At 45.6% G+C, this 18,711-nt stretch overlaps 1 protein-coding gene across 1 annotated transcript in view; it reads left to right on the forward strand.

The window, feature by feature from the left end:
* SIPA1L2 (signal induced proliferation associated 1 like 2) overlaps window positions 1-18,711 on the forward strand; it is a 249,856-nt gene that overhangs the window by 108,332 nt on the left and 122,813 nt on the right. The window lies entirely within an intron of this gene.

The following is an 18,711-nucleotide window of genomic DNA, read 5'->3' on the forward strand; positions in this document are numbered from 1 at the left end:
AACCAGTAACCCATAACCTGGTCTTAGACACCTTATAGGACCCCCTTTACATAAGATTTGGTGCCGCTACAGGACCTTGGTTGCAAACCATGTTCTATATGGTCCCAGTTTATATCAATAACGTCACAGAAGTACAGAAATATTAAGTGACTTGTCCAAGGTCACAGAGTAGTGTAGTATAACTTAAAGTAAATTAGCTTCCTTGTACAAGGCTTGAGTTTTCTTTGTCTGAGAACAGGGAAAATCTTGATTTCCTGTCTAACTACTCTTAATAGATGGGGCCCAAAATTTTAGAGAGAGAGCTTTATTTTTAAGTTTTTTTTCAGTCGAGTTAACTACCACCTTTAATTAGGTTAGTAACTGACATCCATCCACCAGATTACATAATTTACTTTTAAAAAAAATACATCACCATGCCTGGGTTTTGTTCTCTTCTCTTTTCTCTTCTCTTCTCTGTGCATTTTGTCTGCCAATCTAGTTTAAGTTTCTTCCATCTTTCTCTCTGTGGTTCTTCCCTATGTTTTATTTTTTCTTCAGGGTGCTATTGGAATCTTCCATATACCACTCCTACGTTGGAGTTTCAGCTCCCCCAAAATCTCTGCATTACAATAGCCAGTCTTCCAGCTAAGTAGGGCTGGATATGTTCCCTTTCAAGCCCATCAGCCCTGTTCTTTTAGTATATCTACACTAGAAAAATGTTAAACTGCTTTTCAGAGTGAATCACTAGTATAGACACAGCTTCAGGTTTTTATCCCATTTTAACAAAAACCTCTGTCACTCTTCATAACAAAGGTTCTCTGCCTTTAGCTGAGACTTCCTAATGGCCTGCTTGCTGTGCCTTCCCAACCAAATCTGAGCAACAGCACACATCACATTGATTGACATGCTACTTCCTCTTCTGTCCCCATGCAAGGAACTCAATAGGATTCAGTACAGTTCTTCCCTCCATCATGCTATAGAGATCTGAGAATGGGGAGAGAATTGTGAGAACAGGGTGACAAGGAAAGGGAAGAAAGTAAGAACCTGAAACTTTGTTGGTAGAGGAGGAAAAAAGACCCACAGTTGTATAAAGAAAGACAGAGATAAGGATGCAGAATGGATCTTGAGCAGTCTGGGAGGTCAAGGATAGGGACTGTTGGGATTCAAGGGTGAAGGAGAACCGTGGAAACTGGTGACATGAGAATATGTGGCATATGTTTGGAAAGCCTGGGAGAAGAAGGGATTGATTTAAAGGGAAAATGGAGAAGAGATGGACAGCTACCACTCTAAAAGCTGTCTCCTAGTACAGCAATTCTCAAACTTTTTGTATTGGAGACCCCTTTCACACAACAGGCCTCTGAATTTAACCCCCCCCCCCGCCCCACCAATATAAAAAGTGTTTTTAATTTTTATTTAACACTACTATAAATGCTGGAGGTGAAGCAGGGTTTGGAATGGAGGTTGACGACTCGTGACCCCCTAAGGTGTCCTGACCCCCAGTTTGAGAACCCCTGTAACCTAGCACATCTTATATTGCTGTGTAATTTATTTAAATAAGTCTCATCTACCAAATGTGTGCTCATGTTTATCGTAAGTCAGGGGCTACACTCTGCTCTGGCTTTTAAAAAAATCAGTGTTGTGAAGACCTCTTAAGTAAAACTTTCATACTATGTTTTGACTTCATATCTCTCTAAATATATTCGACACTTGAAAGCAAATCTGTGAGGTAGATACTGCTGTTTTCTCTATCACTTTGTAGGTTGGCAGATACCTGTAGTCTCTTCAATTAAACATTTGCTATCCTTGTCTTGATTATTTTTATCTTCTGGTAACTTTAATTTGATTAAATTACATTGGAAACCAAATTAGCTATCTCTTTTGCTGAACTTTGATTTACCTTATTCCAGAAAAATCTGGATTATCAAGGACTTGTTGCTCTTTTTCAGAAGCCAGCTATAGCTATTGTGCATGAGTCTGAATAACTTGCGTAAAAACAAAATGTACTGAAAATAGAAAATTTGAGTATGAATGCTAAGAACACTGAGTCTGTACTGCATCTTCTTTAAAGTCAGCCTTCCTCTCCAGCTTTGGCACGGGCAGGAGTGGCTCCAGGCACCAGCATGCCAAGCGCACCTAGGGTGGCAAGTCGCGAGGGCGGCAGGTAGGTTGCCTTTGGCAGCATGCCTGCAGAGGGTCCGCTGGTCCCACGGCTTCGGCGGACCTCCCGCAGGCATGCCGCCGAATCTGCAGGATCGGGGACCTCCCACAGGCAAGCTGCCGAAGGCAGCCTGCCTACCGTGCTTGGGGCAACAAAATACCTAGAGCTGCCCCTGGGCACGGGTCACTTGCTGGAGGATTCTCTGCAGCTTGAGGTCTTCAAACCACAATTTGAGGACTTCAGTAACCCAGACATAGGTTAGGGGTTTGTGATAGAAGTGGGTGGGTGAGTGAGATTCTGTGGCCTGCATTGTGCAGGAGGTCAGACTAGATAATCATAATGGTCCCTTCTGACCTTAAAGTCTGAGTTTATGAGCTGAGTTAAAAATTAGAGTAAAAAGAAAAGGGGAGAGAGGGACAAGCCAAATCAAAGAGAATTTTTTTTTAAAAAATGGGTTTTATAAAGCAAAAATTGTAATTTTCAAAAATATTGGAAAGTAGCCTGAGGCAGATTGCAGATAAGACTGAACAAAAGTTGCGTTATTATGGAAGACAAAGTGGAGCATAAGAATGAAGGAAATAAAATAAAATAAAAACATTATGGAATGTCCTTTCTTTAGCAAGGCAAGTTTCTCAGAACCCCTTCAGATAATACAATATACACAACCCTTATTGTCATTTGGAACAGTTGACCCAAATGAAATCTGTTTTGGGTAATATTTGCTTTGATACCATTAGAAATGAAGGTTTATAAGATTCCTTTGCTAGAAACAGCACACTTGATGAGTATATGAATCAAAATATAAACACTAAGAAATGGAATTTTTACCATCTGATAGCTGTTCTATAACTTCTGTGAAACAAATTGTTGGTGTCATTCTTGTTCCCGGGGGCAAAGGCTCAGCAACCCGCAGTGACAGTTGTCACTAATTGGTATCGTGGTTGAAACAGTGGGAGTCCCTCCAGGTCTGGTTTGAGGTATGTTCCTAATTAAGCGTTGGGAAATTTGCACTGCTGCTGGCCATGCTGTTAACTGCACTGTGGGTAGATGACTTCAGGAATCAGCATGCTCATTTGGACACCTTTTACAATCACTGATTCCTTAATGGTTTGAAATGTAAAAATGCATGCTGCTTAGTGTTTTTTTAGGATTCTTCTTCTAGTAGTGTCCTGTTGATGCTCCACTTCAGGTGCCGCTATGGCCTATGCCTTTGAGAGAATTTTGGTAGGGGTGCCTGTTCAGCCCATGCCTTTGCTCCACACATCCCTGTTCCCTGTGCTGAGGCTATATGGGACTGTGCAGGCAAACTACCCTCAGATCCTGTTCAACTGCCTTCAGCATGTCTCCAGGTGCCTTTTCTCTCTAATATTTCAGCAAATTGTTAGCGTATAGTTAGTCACTTACAGTGTTTATACTTGTTGGAACAGTTCCCTTTCTTTTCTTTTTTTCTTAAAAATAATACAATTTTTATTAATTTCAGATTTAGTTAGATAGTTGTTAAGAGCTTCACCTTCTAAGAGTTATTTTCATTATTTTACTTGGATATGCTGGGCTCCCCAGGATTCAAGAGGTGCCATGAGCTTATTCCAGTAAGTGATGGGCATTGCCAGTGCCTCTGGTGTTTGGGTGATACTTATATTCCAGTGCAAGAACTGTACTTTCTTCATCCTGGAAAAATAGGGAGATCAAATTTAAACCTCTAATGATGGAGCAAGCTTTACAGTCATCTTTGGATCTAGGGTGGAGGACCACTGTGTACATACACTCCCAGTTCCGCTAGTGCCTCATCCACGTAAAAATCTCAGTCACCGGAGACCCTTAGAGATGTATGCAGTAACGCAGCACCAAGTACATCTATGGTATCGAAGTTCTCACTGACATCTGCCTCTAAGCAGAAGGAGGTAAGGAGTAAATCTCCAAGAATACCTTGGTCGCTGACTCACAAGAATGCTACGGAGACCTCATGTCTCAAGGGGAGTTTCATGCATTCTCTGACTGATACTGGTACCGCAAAGGAAGAAGAGTCAGTCATCTAAGATAAACACAGTACTGAATACGAGTAGTTGTACCCAGAGCAGCAAAGACACTGTTGAAGAGAGTTCTAAGCCCATCCTTGAACAACACTCAGTACCGGTAACATTAAAGTCAAGGGTACAAAAGACGGCATGTCTGCCTACAGTACTCATGCAATCAGAGCTGACTCATCCAAATGCCAAAAGTTAGGTACCAGCTGCATTGGGACTGAAGCTGTCCTTCACAGGTTCTCACTCGACACCCTGTTTGATACCATTGGTACCACAAGAATTTAGGTACCCCAAGGACCCAATAGTGTCTTCAGAGCCAGAGTCTCCTCTGTTAAAGAGTGCTAGGGGTTTGTTGGCGTTAAGGCTCTCTTGTCAAGTATTAGAGGGGTAGCCGTGTTAGTCTGGATCTGCGAAAGCAGCAAAGAATCCTGTGGCTCTTTATAGACTAACAGACATTTTGGAGCAGGAGCTTTCGTGGGTGAATACCCACTTCGTCAGATGCATGTAGTGGAAACTTCCAGGGGCAGGTATATATATGCAAGCAAGCTAGAGATAACGAGGTTAGTTCAATCAGGGAAGATGAGGCCCTGTTCTAGCAGTTGAGGTGTGAAAACCAAGGGAGGAGAAACTGGTTTTGTAGTTGGCAAGCCATTCACAGTCTTTGTTGAATCCTGAGCTGCTGATGTCAAATTTTCAGATGAACTGAAGCTTCTCTTTGAAGTCTGGTCCTGAAGTTTTTTTTGCTGCAGGAATGGCCACCTTAAGATCTGCTATACTGTGGCCAGGGAGATTGAAGTGTTCTCCTACAGGTTTTTGTATATTGCCATTCCTAATATCCAATTTGTGTCCATTTATCGTTTTCCGTAGGGACTGTCCAGTTTGGCCGATGTACATAGCAGAGGGGCATTGCTGACACATGATGGCGTATATTACATTGTTGGACGTGCAGGTGAATGAACTGGTGGTGATGTGGCTGATCTGGTTAGGTCCTGTGATGGTGTCGCTGGTGTAGATACGTGGGCAGAGTTGGCATTGAGGTTTGTTGCATGGATTGGTTCCTGAGCTAGCATTACTATGGTGCCGTGTGCAGTTACTGGTGAAAATATATTTCAGGTTGGCAGGTTGTCTGTGGGTGAGGACTGGTCTGCCAACCAAGGCCTGTGAAAGTGTGGGATCATTGTCCAGGATGGGTTGTAGATCCCTGATGTTGCGTTGGAGGGGTTTTAGCTGGGGATTGTATGTGATGACCAATGGAATCCTGTTGTTTTCTTTCTTGGGTTTGTTTTGCAGTAGGAGGCTTCTGGGTACACGTCTGGCTCTGTTGATCTGTTTCCTTATTTCCTCATGCAGGTATTGTAGTTTTGAGAATGCTTGGTGGAGAATTTGTATGTGTTGGTCTCTGTCTGAGGGGTTAGAGCAGATGCGGTTGTACCTCAGTGCTTGGCTGTAGACAATGACTCGTGTGATGTGCCCGGGATGGAAGCTGGAGGCATGAAGCTAGGCATAGCAGTCAGTAGGTTTTCGGTATAGGGTGGTGTTAATGTGACCATCACTTATTTGCACCATGGTGTCTAGGAAGTGGACCTCCCATGTAGATTGGTCCAGGCTGAGGTTGATGGTGGGGTGGAAGCTGTTGAAATCGTGGTGGAATTTTTCCAGAGTCGCCTTCCCATGGGTCCAGATGATGATGATGTCATCAATGTAGCGTAGGTAGAGAAGGGGCGTGAGTGGACGAGAGCTGAGGAAGCGTTGTTCCAGGTTGGCTGTAAAAATATTGGCATATTGTGAGGCCATGTGGGTGCCCATAGCGGTGCCAGTGATCTGGAGATTATATATAGTCATCAAACTTTGAAATAATTGTGTGTGAGGATAAAGGCAGAGAGCTCAGCAGCCAGTTGTGCTGTGTCGTCATCAAGGATACTGTTCCTGGCAGCTTGTATTCCATCTGTGTGTGGGATGTTTGTGTAGAGAGCCTCTACATCCATGGTGGCTAGGATGGTGTTTTCTGGAAGGTCACCAATGCATTGTAGTTTCCTCAGGAAATCGGTGGTGTCATGGAGATAGCTGGGAGCGCTGGTGGCATAGGGTCTGAGTCCACATATCTAGACAGTCCTTCAGTGAGAGTGCCAATGCCCGAGATGATGGGCTTGGGAGTACTGCTTGGGAGTCACCTGAAGTGGAGCACTCCCAGAGACACTATTTGGAACAGGAGAGATTACTCAACTTGTGCAATAACTGGAGTTCTTTGAGATGTGTGTCACTGTGGGTGTTCCACTATCTGCCCTCCTTCCCCTTTGCTTTACAGTTTCCTGGGGGACTTTGCAATGGAGAAGAAACTAAGGGTGGTTCACTCACACAGCCCCATTTAGCCACAATGTGGGGTGCATGTGCAGGCCACATGGCCACCACTACTGAAAATCTCCAAAGGTTCAGGGCACAGGCCCACCTGAAGTGGAGCAGTCACCGGGACACACATCTCAAAGAACTCCAGTTACTGCACAAGGTGAGTAACCTCTCCTGTTTGCTTGAAATACTTAGACCTTGATAATAAGTGGCTCATTAAAGTTACATGTACATCCCTGACTTTGCTGCTGCTGTAAATACCATACATGTCTGATACATTTAACATTCACAGTATTAGATTTTCCCCCTCTTTGCTTCTAGAATGCTACCTTAGACATTCAATTTCCTACATGTTCCTGATATATAAAATGATAATGTGTATGGATATGCACACATGAATTGTGCACAGGCTCACTTGATAGCCTTCCATGATAGTGAGCTCACCAGTTGACATTATGAACTACTGTACATTTAATTGCAGATTTAATAGTAGAGGAAAACTTAACGAGTCTGTGGAAAGATGAAATAGAAAGGTAGCAAACAGGTGCTTGTTTATAAAGAAATACGCATCCACCTTCCTTTGCGTGTGCCTTTAAGAAGATACCTATGAAAGAGAAATAGCTTTCTGCCTAATTGGAGTTTTAGTTCACAGTTATAATTGGCAGCTGTCAACATGCAGCTTTTATTTCTGTTTTAAGAAACAGTTCAGCTCTGCAGCATTAACAGTTTCCTTCCCTATCAACAAATTATGAATTAGGAATTCAGTTTCTAATTTCTGAAATAAACTGTAATTTTATGTTGTATATAAGTTGCATAGCTGTTGCAAAAATAAACTCCACACATGACATGGATGTAATATAAAATATTTTCACATTGATAGTGTAAATATTTATCAGATATCAATTTAGCAGACCTGAGGGAGGGAGTAAAAGGAGACAGATGTATGTTAAATTTTTAAAGGATAATTGAAAGGAGCTATATTTAGCATTGAGTTTTTTTTAAAATTTCCTTTTTCATGAAGAAATTGTCTCCATCACCAATCAATGAGCACTATCACTACCATGTTTGTGGCATGTTTACAACCGCTTCTTAATGTATAACTACTCCTACTTATGGACAGCAAATAAAAGTGTCTGTGTCTAAAAAGGACATTTTTAAGGATACGTCGGAAGCCTTTATCAGACTTTCAACATCAGCTGCCAGTTTTGTATTCAATAGCTTGGAGACAGTCTTTTCTCTTTGCAAATGGAATTTTATGAATGTGAGATCCATTCAGTATCAATAGGACCCTTGTATTAGAAGGAAAATTGACCTCTGTACTCTCCAAAATGAAAAAATGAAGAGCTTTTAGATATTTGAGTTGTAGGGCTTTGGGAAAGTATGAGAGGGTCCATAGGGTGCAACCTGTACTCTAGGACCGCTGAGCCCTCTGTCCCACCAACCCGGGGTATCCCTCTCTCACACTGTGCTGTTGCTAAGCCAGAAACCTCTGACAGGTACTGCACTTACACAGATATCCAAAGGCAGGAACACACCCAACTAAGTTATACGAATGCTTTGCCAGACACTCATGAGCCAACAATAGAGAGGCTCCAGCCAATTCCCCCCAGCTCTCTAGCCTTGTACCCCAGAACTGTACTGTCATGCCCTCATCAGAAGCCTGATCAGTGTAAGTTCTTTACACAGTCTGCCCCTCCCTCAATGTGGAGAGAACACATGCTCGCCTTGGTAAACTGATCTGAGATTTCGTAAGCACTTCAACCAAAATACACTGTTTCAGGTAAAATATAAAACAGATTTATTAACTGCAGAAAGATGGATTTAAAGTAATTATAAGTAGCAAGCACAGAGATCAAAGTTAGTTATCTAAAAAATAAAAGTAAAATCTATAAATTTCTACAAATTCAACAGGATTTGAATCAAGCAGTGGCTCACCCTGGCAGATGGTATAGTTCTTCTTCAAGTACTTGCTCATATCCATTCCAGTTAGGTGTGCGCGCACTGCGTGCACGTTCGTCGGAAGATTTTTATCCTAGCAACACTCGGTGGGCCAGCAGGGTGCCCCCTGGACTGGCACTGCTATGGTGCCGGATATATACCCCTGCCGACCCATCCGTCCCTCAGTTACTTCTTACCGCCCATGTCGGTCATTGGAACAGTGGAGTGCGGCTTAGCTGATCTCCACTTCCCTAGCTATTCGCTTGTTTCTAATCGTTATTGTGTATATAGTTCGATATTCTATATTTCTAGTTAGTTTTCTAGTTTTATTAGTTGTTTGTAGTAGTTATTGTATATAGTTAAGGGGGATCGGGGATTAGCCCCTTCCCCATACCCGGTACTGGGGCCCATGCCCAGTTCACCGGGCTTCAAACCGTGCTCGGCCTGTCATAGGCTGATGCCCACAGGAGACCTCACGACTCCTGTCTCAAGTGCTTGGGTGAATCCCACCTCGCAGACAAGTGCCGCATCTGCAAGGCTTTCAAGCCGCAGACAAAAAAAGAGCGAGACATTCGTCTGAAGCAACTCTTGATGGAGGCAGCTCTAACTCCTCCATCTTCGGCACCGACTGTGGCACCGGGAACAAGTGCCTCCTCCGCACCGGAGTGCATGAGTGCAGTGAAGGTTCCTCGACACCAGCCTTCACTGACCCAAGCTCCTGCCCAGCACCGCTCTCTCTCCCCAAGGAGCAAGAAGCATAAGATTCCTGCTGTTTCCATATCTACGCTGCAGTCAGAGCGCATTACGAAGTCGGACCGCCCGGCACCATCAGCTGCCGCGGCACCGATGTCTTCTGTACCGTTGATTCCGGTCTCGCTAGAGCCGTCAAGTCTGGTGCCTACCAGCTCCCCAGCACATGCCGTGGTTGAGCTTATCGTGCCCTCCACGCCGGAGACGTTCTCCATGGCTCGGGAGTTGATTGCCTTGACGGAGCCTGAGCTGCCTCAACCCCCAGCACCGCCCGTGCGGGTTGTTCAATCATTAGGCAAGCCTGCCCTGATGAGACAATCCTCACCCGGTACCACCAAACGTCGCCGGTCATGGTCCAGGTCCCGCAGGCGCTCTCGGTCCTGTCATCAATCCTGGTCCCGACGCCGCTCACAGTCCCGGTACTGCTCTCCATCTAGGTACTGGTCATACTCACGGCACCATTTGAGATCCTGGTCGCCCACCCGATACTCTCGGCACCGATCCAGGTCACGGCACTGCTCTCGGCACCGTACTTCTCGCAGCCAATCTCGACGTGGGGATTCAAGGCACCGGTATGACTCCCGGTACCGTTCTCCGGTGCCGCATGGAGACGGATCGACTGGAGGCAGGGACCATCTTCAAACCATCTCAGCTCCTCCGTGGCCTTCTCGTCATCCATCCGTCTCATCCCATGTGGACAGTACTTCCTATGGGAATTCGGATACTCACAGCAGGTTCCCCCAAGGATCCCATGGCCCGGACCAGGGACCTCATCAGTGGTCCTTTTGGACACCTTGGGCTTATCACCAAGCCCAAGGGGAACCCGCTATACCATCAAGCTGTGGTCCCTCAGAACACCGCATGCCAGAGGCCACTGTTAACAGACCTCCCCCGGCTGGTACAGAGGAAGCTCCTGCCCACACACTGGACCCACATAATCTTCCAGCTCCAGAGGTCCCCCAGGATCAGGAGTCAGTACAGGACCCACTCGTCCTGGGGTTTTCATCCTCCTCTTCTCCAGATGAGGCAGTAGCGGGGACGTCATCATTGGGCCCACCTCCAATCGACCTCAGGTCACACCAGGACCTTCTGCGGCGTGTTGCCCAGAATATCAACTTGCCAGTAGAGGAAGTTCCGGAGGTGGAAGACCTGGTGATAAGTATATTGTCCGCAGAGGCACCAACTAGGGTAGCCCTCCCCTTCATCCGTTCGATCCAAGCTAGGGCAGACACCATCTGGCAATCCCCGTCATCCATCCCACCCACAGCCTGAGGAGTCGAACGGAAATACATGGTGCCCTCCAAAGGGTATGAGTACCTATATGTGCACCCCCATTCCTGTTCATTGGTCATACAGTCGTCAATGAATGGGAGCGCCACGGCCAACAAGCCCCTGCACCTAAATGAAGGGAGGGCAGATGAATGGATTTGTTGGGACGGAAAATCTATTCCACGGGAGGCCTCCAACTCAGGGTAGCGAACCAACAAGCCCTCCTGAGTAGGTACAACTACAACACCTGGGAGGCGATAGGGAAGTTTATAGAGCTGGTCCCACAGGACTCCCGCCAGGAATTTACAGCACTCCTGGAGGAAGGAAATAAAGTAGTGCAGACTTCCCTGCAGGCCTCCCTGGATGCTGCCGATTCGACAGCTAGATCAGTCGCCTCTGGAATTGCCATGCGACGTATATCATGGCTGCAAGTGTTAGGCCTGCCACCTGAACTTCAGCACACTATACAAGACTTACCATTTGATGGCCAGGGCCTAGTCTCACAGAAGACGGACCCTAGGCTACAGAGTCTAAAAGACAATTGTGTAATTATGCGTTCGCTGGGAATTCATACGCCACAGACTCAAAGACAATCCTTCCGCTCCCAACCTCAGCACCCTTACCCCCTGCCTAGGAAAAGGCATGACTTTACCAGAAGGCGAGGTCGTACCAACTGCAGACATCAGTCTGGACCTCAAGGGGGTAACAATTCCAGTCCCACCAAGCCACCAGCGGGACCCAAATCAAACTTTTGAGGGTGCACCCGAGAGCAGTGTACCAATTGTCTCCCAGGATCCTTTTCAGTTTTCTACACCGCCTTTCCCCGTTCCTCCCTGCGTGGTCCCAATTAACCTCGGATCTTTGAGTCCTACGCATGGTGGAGCTTGGATACCATCTTTAGTTTCTTTCACCCCCTCCCTCCCAACCCCCCTCCTCGTCCCTCTTCAGGGACCCCTCTCATGAGCAACTCCTCCTGCAGGAGCTTCAAAGGCTCCTTACAATCGGAGCTATAGAGGAGGTACTGGAGGAATTAAGGGGCAAGGGGTTTTATTCCTGATATTTCCTTATCCCCAAGGTGAAAGGAGGCCTCCGGCCTATCCTAGACCTGCGAGGACTGAACAAATTCATGAAAAAGTTGAAGTTCTGCATGGTATTCCTGGGAACCATCATTCCTTCCCTGGATCCTGGAGATTGGTACGCCGCCCTCGACATGAAGGACGCATATTTCCACATTGCAATTTACTCCCCACACAGACAGTATCTACGCTTTGTGGTGATTCATCAACATTATCTGTTTATGGTGCTCCCCTTTGGCCTCTCCTCGGCCCCTTGGGTATTCACGAAGTGTATGGCAGTAGTCGCCGCTTCCCTCCGTCGTCATCGAATACATGTCTTCCCATACCTCGACAACTGGCTTATTCGAGGGACCTCCGAGGCACAAGTCACCAGTCACGTTAGCATCATCAAGGACCTATTCACGCGTCTAGGACTGATAATCAATCTGGAAAAGTCCACTCTGGTGCCTACGCAGAGGATAGAGTTAATCGGAGCCACGCTGGACTCCAGTCTTGCAACGGCCAGTTTGCCTCTACCTCATTTTCAGGCTATAGTCTCCCTTGTACAAAGACTTCAAAGCCTCCCAACAACCTCTGCCCGCACTTGCCTTGGCCTCCTCGGTCACATGGCTGCATGCACATTCATCACAAAACACGCCAGACTGCGCATGCGTCCTCTTCAAACTTGGCTCGCCTCAGCCTATCGTCTGGGCAGAGACGCCATAGACATTATACTCACAATTCCGCTGAGCATTCTAGGCTCCCTCGACTGGTGGCGGACGCCATCCCTGGTGTGTGCAGGTCTGCCGTTCCATCCACCGCAGCCCTCCGCGTCCCTAACAGATGAATCATCTCTTGGCTGGAGTGCTCACCTAGGGCACCTTCGCACTCAAGGCCTTTGGTAGTCTCGGGAGTTGGCATTACACACACACATCCGAGAACTGAGAGCGGTCCGATTGGCATGCCAAGCGTTCCAGCGTCATTTACAGGGCCGTTGTGTTGCAGTGTTCACAGACAACACAACGGTCATGTATTACATAAACAAACAGGGAGGGACGCGGTCCTCTCCCCTTTGTCTGAAGGTGATTCAACTGTGTGACTTCTGCATAGCCCACTCAATAGACCTGGTAGCCTCCTTTCTCCCAAGAGTCCAGAACACTCTCGCAGATCAACTGAGCAGATCCTTCCTGTCTCACGAGTGGTCCATCCATCCGGACATTCTCCATTCTGTATTCTGGAAGTGGGGTTCTCCCCACATAGACCTCTTTGCCTCCAGAGAGAACAGGAAATGCCAGGTGTTCTGCTCCCTACAAGGTCGCTCCCTGGGCTGTCTCTCGGACGCGTTCCTAATTCCGTGGAAGGGGCACCTATTTTATGCCTTCCCACCATTTCGTCTCGTCCACAGAGTTCTACTCAAGCTCCGCAGGGACAGAGCCCGACTGATACTGATCACTCCAGCATGGCCAAGACAGCACTGGTACACCCTGCTGCTCGACCTCTCCCTGACAGACCCAATCCCCCTGCTACTTTGCCCAGACCTCATAACGCAGGACTTTGGCAGGCTTCACCCCCAGACCTGCAGTCCCTGCATCTGACAGCATGGCTGCTGTCTGGTTGAGCCAATCTGAGTTGCGTTGTTCCACCTCAGAGCAACAGGTGCTGCTGGGAAGCAGAAAGCCTTCCATGCAGACGACATCTCGCCAAATGGAAGCGCTTCACCCACTGGTGCGCCCAGCATGACTTTATCCCAGAAGCTGTATCGGTCCCCATTATCTTGGAGTATTTATGGTCCGTCAAGGAGCAGGGCTGGCGATCTCTTCTGTAAGGGTGCATCTTGCAGCTATTTCCACCTTCCATCCTGGGGAAACTGGCAGTTTAATCTTTTCTCGTTCCATAGTTTCCAGATTCCTCAAAGGCTTGAAGCAGCTCTACCCTCAGGTCAAGCGCCCAACCCCTACTTGGGATCTAAAACTCGTATTAGCTAAGCTCATGGGTCCCCCCTTTGAGCCTTTAGCTGCATCCTCGCTGCTGTACCTGTCCTGGAAGACAGCCTTCCTCGTCGCTATCACCTCGGCTAGACGAGTCTCGGAACTTCGAGCTCTGATTGTGGATCCCCCGTATACGGTATTCCACAAGGACAAGGTACAGCTGCGACCGCACCCGGCATTCCTCCCTAAGGTGGTCTCTGCCTTCCACGTTAATCAGGACATCTTTCTACCAGTCTTTTTCCCGAAGCCGCACTCATCGCGTCGGGAACAACAGCTGCATACTCTGGATGTCCGCAGGGCTCTCGCCTTTTATATTGAGAGGACCAAACCCTTCTGACATTCGCCTCAGCTGTTTGTAGCTGTGGCAGAGCACGTGAAGGGCATGCCAATCTCTTCCCAACTGATTTCATCTTGGGTGACAACCTGTATCCGGGCATGCTATGACTTGGCTCACATTCCAACTGGCCATCTCACCACCCATTCTACTTGGGCTCAAGCCTCATCTGCCACTTTCCTGGCCCATGTTCCCATCCAGGAAATATGTTGTGTGGCTACCTGGTCTTCCATCCACACCTTTTGCATCACACTACGCATTGGTCCAGCAGTCCAGAGATGATGCTGCCTTTGGCTCAACGGTCTTACATTCCGCAACGTCTCTCTCCGACCCCGCCGCCTAGGTAAGGCTTGGGAATCACCTAACTGGAATGGATATGAGCAAGCACTCGAAGAAGAGAAGACGGTTACTCACCTTTGTAACTTGTGTTCTTCGAGATGTGTTGCTCATATCCATTCCAAACCCGCCCACCTTCCCCACTGTCGGAGTAGCCGGCAAGAAGGAACTGAGGGGCGGACGGGCCGGCAGGGGTATATATCCGGCACCATTGCGGCGCCACTCCAGGGGGTGCCCTGCCGGCCCACCGAGTGTTGCTAGGGTAAAAATCTTCCGATGAACATGCACGCGCACACCTAACTGGAATGGATATGAGCAACACATCTCGAAGAACAAGAGTTACAAAGGTGAGTAACCGTCTTTTCCTCAATACCCAGACTGGGACTCCTTTCCAGCTTGGACCCACCCTCCCCAGTTCAAAGTCTTTATCCTCCAGATGTGTTTCCAGGTGTTGAGTTGTGTGGGGACTGTGGCTAAGTCATGATATCACTTCCCCTCTTTTATAGTTTCTTCCAGTTTGCAGGAAAGATCTTTTGCTATGACGTGGGTCAAGCAGTCTCCATTGTATACATGCTCTCTCTGAGAAGTCTCCATTATATGCAGTTCCTGGGATAGTGGATTTGTTCCTTGATGGGTGTTGATGAACCAATAATATTGTCTGGCTACTCCAGGGATGGCCAACCTGAGCTTATGAAGAAGCCAGAGTTTACCAATGTATATTGTCAAAGAGCCACAGGAAAAAGGTCAGCTGCCCCCTATCAGCTCCCCCACTGCCAGCGCCTCCCACTCACTGGCAGTCATGCCCCATCCTTCCCACCCTGCACCCCCTGATCAGCTGTTTCATGGCATGCAGGAGGCTTGGGGGCAGGGGGAGGAGTGAGGGCACTGCAGGCTCAGGGGAGGGGGCAGGAAGGAGTGGAGTGGGGGCAGGGCCTGTGGCAGAGCCAGGGATTGAGCCATGAGCACCCTCGGGCCCATTGGAAAGTTGGTGCCTGTGGCTCCAGCCCTGGAGTTGGTGCCTATACAAGGAACCACATGTTAACTTCTGAAGAGCTGCATGTGGCTCTGGAGCCGAAGGTTGGCCACCCCGGGCTACTCTATTGTTATACCTGAAAGGCTGGTTGTGGTTGTTCCCGAACTCACAACATAGATCAGTAATACACATGTAATAAAACGTCATAACTTTACATACAATGATAAAGCATGCAATCCAAAAGGATATTAATGTTCAACAGGTCAAGACGTTTAAAAGGAAACTTCATAAGGCATGCTTTGTGCAAAAATATCATAATTATGTCAGTGGTGAATATGGGGGTTCCAGGTTGCGGCTTTGAGGTACAGAGTACCACAGAGAGTAACTTTTGTTTGCTTTTTCCTCTTTTCTCTTCAGTCTGGAACATTAGAACATTTTTAAAAAATTGTATTTTGCATTAAAAATCCCCTTCCCAAAGATGAAAGGCTAGTATCTTCACCATGCTTTCATTTTCTAGATGCACCTCCTCACTCGTTGAGTTCTCTTCCTTGAAAGCATCGTACTTTCCATCTTTGATTCATTGTAAACTAATATATTTAGCTGAATTTTGAAGTTTGTTTCTGAATGTCTCCCGCTTTGGACAAGAGATGAGCTGGAACTGGCGAGTTTGGATCTAGTTCTAATCTGGGGTTTTGGTTTGAGGCTCATGTCTTTACATAGCCATGCAGTACTGTCTGATGGTTTCCCAAGTCTAAAGCTTTGGAGAATCATTAAAATTAGTTTTATGGGAAAGTTAGTACATACAAAGAACTGATTGGGCTTCTCCTTTGACACAATGATAGGTGGCAGTACCAGACCTGGCTAAAAAATGTTGGCACCTTTTCCTTGCTCTGGAGTTGGGACTCACTGAAGTTTCCTTTCTCACCAGAAGCAACTCCTACAACTGCTTGCCTTATTACTGACCCATGTTTTTCCCAACTGTTTTTTTTCCTGCCCACATCTTCAAAATGGGTTGGCCTAGAAATTCTGTGTTGGTTGTGTTTTTGTTTGCTGTGCTGAGAAGTACTCCTTTAGCCAAGAGTTTTTCAAAAGTGATAGTTTAAATTTAGTTTCATAAGTCCATAATCAGTTATTTAAATAAGTGAACTGATATTCAGAAGTGCTAAGCACCCAGCCACTTTTTTAGAAGGTGTTGGGAGTTTGTGTGCACTGTACACTTAGAAAATCAGTCTATTTATTTAAGTGCCTAAATGTACTTTAGAGCCTAAAATTAGTCTCCTATCTTTTGACACACTTGGTCTCTGTGGGTTTGATGGTGGAGAATCACGTGTTTTGAAAGATGTTTGCTAACATTTTCAAAAATGGAAGAGGAACCCATTTCAATGGCAAGTTATCAAGAAAACCTCTCAGATGTTAATGAGTTTCAAGATTGTGGTACGAAGATTGACAGTTTCTCACTTTTTTTTGTGCTAGACATATGAACAAACCTCTGTAAACTATCCACCGCTAATTTTTAATATATTTAACTGTCCAAGTGAAGTTAACTGAATAGTATAGGTGAAACTTGTTTATGGCTCTGCAGGAGAGGGCATCCCAAACAGTATGTGCCATCAGAATATTGAAAAATGAAAAAGCCCTAACTGTGTATAACTTAAAAGTATTTACCAGACAAATGTTATGTCCATGTATTGTCATTTCAATCAGATGTTTTTTTGTTTGTTTTGAACATTAAAAGGGTTACTAGGTTATGATTACAAGTTTCTTGTCCCATGAATCCACAAGGACAAGGTAAATATAATATGGATGAATAAGCAAATCTTTCAATAAAGTTGTATATTTGGAGGAGTTAAGTCTTCCTTTATTCAGTCTGCAGAGTTTTTGCTATTTTACATCGTGCTGATATTTTCCATAAACTGTAAGATGAATGTTTAAATTACTTTGACAGGATGATTTTAGCTGAAGCACAAAGCATTGTGTTTACTTATGTTACATGGTAGAAACCCAGTAACTAAAGGAAAACCTTTCTCTTGATTTGCATCAGAAACCAAGGATAGGAGAACCTTAAGGAAGGTGCTTTCCTTTATTCACAGCTTGAATGTGCAATTATGGAAATTCCTGTTGATAGTAAATGTTTAGTTTCTATAGATATCCCAAAGTCTCTGAACAGAGAAATATACACTACATATGATTTCTCTCTAAAAGCTATCCACTTGAGACTATCCACTTGAAAGAACATGTACCTTTTCCTTTAATCTACATACCCCTTGTTTCATCCAGTTTAAGCAGCTGTTCAGATATCCCAGACCAAATTAAAAAATACTTTTTTAAAATACTTTTGATCCGTACAAATATGTTGAGTTCATTTGAGTAACCTACCAAAAATAAGATTTGCCTTGTTGACCAATTTAGGTTTATGTGAGCTTTTTAACCTCTCTCCTGCTTTTGTTTAAAATAAGTAAATAATTTGAAGTAAATGTAATACTTGTGAAAAGTGCCATATTGGCACTACTGGAGACTGAACTCATCTTTGGAAAAACGTGTAGCCTCTAAGGATAGCACAAGAAGCAATGGGTTTAAACTGCAGCAATTGAGGTTTAGGTTGGACCTTAGGAAAAAGTTCCTAACTGTCAGGGTGGTTAAACACTGGAATAAACTGCCTAGGGAGGTTGTGGAATCTCCATCTCTGGAGATATTTAAGAGTAGGTTAGATATATATCTATCAGGGGGATGGTCTAGACAGTATTTGGTCCTGCCATGAGGGCAGGGGACAGGACTCGATGACCTCTCGAGGTCCCTTCCAGCCCTGGAATCTATGAATCTATGATTCAGTCTCTGTGCCCCTTTGATCCTTAGTGTCACTTCCAGGATTGTTAACAAGGGTTTATTTGATTCTGTATAGTATTTTTTTTTTATTTACCATGCTCATCACTATAGTATCTGAGCACCTTCCAGTAGTGCATTAAGCAATTTGACTACACATCTGTCACACATTGTTCCCCTCCTCCCCCATTCTCTTCCCAGAGGGAGAAGCATGTGCAGTGGAGTGGAGCATGTGTAAGGTGTGTTTATCTTTTTAATATAAATATACCTGTTACTGTGAGTTTATGTAAGAGAAGGCAAGGTCAAAGAAATGTCCTTGCATTTGCAGAAGAAAGCGGTAAGGTTTTGTGTTGGTCTTTATTTCCTGGAGGAACCGAGGGTACCAGCTGTTGTGAATGCTTTCCATTGAGAGACTACCAACATGCATCATATAGATCCCTGAAAAGCCGTCAAATGTTAACAATTTTCATTTGTTTTCAATCTGAGCTGTAGTTAAATTGGTAAGCTAGTGGTAAAAGGGTTTGCATTCCATTACCAGTCCTCTAGGCCTTCATCTCCCCCTGAAATACACTTCTGTGAACATTTCCTGTAATGATGCTTCTACTTACAATTAATTCACAGAACTTAGAAAAAATGTGCTGAAGTGAGTATAGAAATCTGAAGAAAATTAGAGGAACACGCTGTTCATTATTCACAAAATTAACAGGTTGCCATAAACTGAAAAGTTGTTAACTTCAATTCTTT

Source organism: Gopherus flavomarginatus, chromosome 4 (genome assembly GCF_025201925.1).
Source record: "Gopherus flavomarginatus isolate rGopFla2 chromosome 4, rGopFla2.mat.asm, whole genome shotgun sequence".
NCBI lineage: Eukaryota > Metazoa > Chordata > Testudines > Testudinidae > Gopherus > Gopherus flavomarginatus.